The sequence below is a fragment of the Coturnix japonica genome, unplaced genomic scaffold (genome assembly GCF_054131305.1).
Source record: "Coturnix japonica strain WE unplaced genomic scaffold, WE-NBRP24 Scf066, whole genome shotgun sequence".
Taxonomy (NCBI): Eukaryota; Metazoa; Chordata; class Aves; order Galliformes; family Phasianidae; genus Coturnix; species Coturnix japonica.
Genome location: NW_028188969.1, coordinates 419,525 through 422,888, shown reverse-complemented (window position 1 = coordinate 422,888; position 3,364 = coordinate 419,525).

Below are 3,364 nucleotides of genomic sequence, written 5' to 3'. Positions count from 1 at the left end.
CAGGAGCTGCTGTGGGGCGTATGTGGGTCAGATCTATGGGGCAGGAGCTGTTGTGGGGCTGATGGGGTCAGATCTATGGGGCAGGAGCTACTGTGGGGCTGATGTTGGTCTGATCTATGGGGCAGGAGCTGCTGTGGGGAACATGTGGGTCAGGTCTATGGGGCAGGAGCTGCTGTGGGGCAGATGTGGGTACGATCTATGGGTCAGCAGCTGCCGTGGGTCTGATGTGGGTCAGATCTATGGGGCAGGAGCTGCTGTGGGGCTGATGTGGGTCAGATCTATGGGGCAGGAGCTGCTGTGGATCAGATCTATGGGGCAGGAACAGATGTGGGCCTGATGTTGGTCAGATTTATGGAGCAGGAGATGCTGTGTTGCAGATGTGGGTGAGATCTATGGTGCAGGAGCTGCTGTGGGGCAGATGTGGGTCAGATCTATCGGGCTGGAGCTGCTGTGGTTAAGATCTATTTGGCAGGATCTGCTGTGGGGCAGATTTGGGTCAGATCTATGGGGCAGGAGCTGCAGTGGAGATGATGTACGTCAGATCTATGGGGCAGGAGCTGCTGTGGGGCTGCTGTGGGTTAGATCTATGGGGCAGGAGCTGTTGTGGGTCATATCTATTGGGCAGCAGCTGCTTTACATATGATGTGTGTCAGATCTATGGGGCCGGAGCTGCAGTGGGGCTGATGGGGGTCAGATCTATGGGGCAGGAGCTACTGTGCGGCTGATGTGGGTCAAATCAATGGGGCAGAGCTGCTCATGGGAACATGTGGGTCAGATCTATGGGGCAGGAGATGCTGTGGGTCAGATCTATTGGGCAGGAGCTGCTGTGGGGAACATGTGGGTCAGGTCTATGGGGCAGGAGCTGCTGTGGGGCAGATGTGGGCAGATCTATGGGGCAGGAGCTGCTGTGGGTCAGATCTATGGGGCAGGAAAAGATGTGGGCCTGATGTTGGTCAGATTTATGGAGCAGGAGCTGCTGTGTTGCAGATGTGGGTCAGATCTATGGTGCAGGAGCTGCTGTGGGGCAGATATAGGGCATATCTATGGGGCAGGAGCTGCTGTGAGGCTGATGGGTGTTAGATCTATGGGGAGGAGCTGCTGTGGTGCAGATGTGGGTCAGAGCTATGGGGCAGGAGCTGCTGTGTGGCAGATGTGGGTCAGATCTATGTTATAGGAGCTGCTGTGGGGCTGATGTGGGTCAGATCTATGGGGCAGGAGATGCTAAGGGGCAGTTTTTAGTCAGATCTTTGGGGCAGGAGTTGCTGTGGGTCTGATGTGGGTCACATCCTTGGGGCTGAAGCTGCTGTGGGTCATATCTATTGGGAAGCAGCTGCTTTACATATGATGTGTGTCAGATCTATGGGGCAGGAGCTTCTCAGCGGCGGCTGCTAGAGGTCGCTGCCTATGCGGCTCGCCTAGGTTGGCACGGTCTACCCGGCTCAGGGCGTGCCGTGGTGCTCGGCGGCGGCTGCTAGATGTCGCTGCCTATGCCGCTCGCCTAGGTCGGCACGGTCTACCCGGCTCCGAGCGGGCCGTGGTGCTCAGCGGCGGCTACCAGAGGTCGCTGCCTATGCGGCTCGACTAGGTCGGCATGGTCTACCCGGCTCCGAGCGAGCCGTGGTGCTCGGCGGTGGCTGCTAGAGGTCGCAGCCTATGCGGCTCGACTAGGTCGGCACGGTCTACCCGGCTTCGAGCGAGCCGTGGTGCTCGGCGACAAATGCTAGAGGTAGCTGCCTATGCGGCTCGACTAGGTCGGCACGGTCTACCCGGCTCAGGGCAGGCCGTGGTGCTCGTCGGCGGCTGCTAGAGGTCACTGCCTATGCGGCTCGACTAGGTCGGCACGGTCTACCCGGCTCCGAGCGGGCCGTGGTGCTTGGCGGCGGCTGCTAGAGGTCGCTGCCTATGCGGCTCGACCAGGTCGTCACGGTCTACCTGGCTCCGAGCGGGCCGTGGTGCTCGGCGGCGGCTGCTAGAGGTCGCTGCCTATGCGGCTCGCCTAGGTCGGCACGGTCTACCCGGCTCCGAGCGGACCGTGGTGCTCGGCGGCGGCGGCTAGGGGTCGCTGCCCGTGCCTCTTGCGTGTAGCTGCCAGGTCTACCCGCTTTCGGCTAGGCTTTGCAGCCCTGTGAGATGGGGGGGCGCTAAAGCTTCGGAGCTTGCTGGGGGGTCGCTGTAGTTTCTTACCTACCGCTACGTCGACGTAGAGCGCCGCTTACCCTCGGCGCCGCTGCCGGTAGTCGGCGCCGTTCTTTTCCGAAGCCGTTTTTTCTTACGCCTTCCGTTTTCGTCTGCAGGAGCGAGCGCGTGCTCGTCTCCAGAGGCGGCAACGAGCGGGCGCAGGCGAGCGCGGTTGAGCGCCGGGCTGTGGATTTTTTCGGTTGCGGCTTCCCGCCGCTCTTTCGCCATCCCTCGCTACGCGGCCTGCCCGCAGTCCGGATTTCCGGCTCGAACGGACCCCGCTCAAGTGCGCCGGCACGGTCCAACCGCTCCCGGCGGGCACCGCTCGGCTCGGACGTTCCTCGGAATCAGCCAAATGTCGCTCCCGTGGCGTCTCCGCAGGCAAAAACGCATAGCCGGCGCCGCAAAGCTCGCGAGCCGCACCGAGCCGGGGAAACCGTGCCGTGGAGCAGCTGTGGGGCTGATGTGGGTGAGATCTATGGGGCAGGAGCTTCTGTGCGGCTGATGTGGGTCAGATCTAAAGGCAGGAGCTGATGTAGGGAAGATTTGGGTCTGATCTATGGGTTAGGAACTGCTGTGGTTCAGATCTATGGGGCAGGAGCAGCTGTGGGGCACATGTGGGTCAGATCTATAGGGCAGCAGCTGTTGTGGGGCTGATGGGGGTCAGATCTATGGGGCAGGAGATGCTGTGGGTCAGATCTATGGGGCAGGAGCTGCTGTGGGGCAGATGTGGGTCAGATCTATGGGGCAGGAGCTGCTGTGGGTCAGATCTATGGGGCAGGAACAGATGTGGGCCTGATGTTGGTCAGATTTATGGAGCAGGAGCTGCTGTGTGGCAGATGTGGGTCAGAGCTATGGGGCAGGAGCTGCTGTGGGGCAGAAGTGGGTAAGATCTATGGGGTAGGAGATGGTGTGTGGCAGATGTGGGTCAGATCTATGGTGTAGGAGCTGCTGTGGGGCTGATGTGGGTCAGATCTATGGGGCAGGAGCTGCTGTGGTTAAGATCTATTTGGCAGGATCTGCTGTGGGGCAGATTTGGGTCAGATCAATGGGGCAGGAGCTGCAGTGGAGATGATGTACGTCAGATCTATGGGGCAGGAGCTGCTGTGGGGCTGCTGTGGGTTAGATCTATGGGGCAGGATCTGCTGTGGGGCTGATGTGGATTAGATCTATGGGGCAGGAGCTG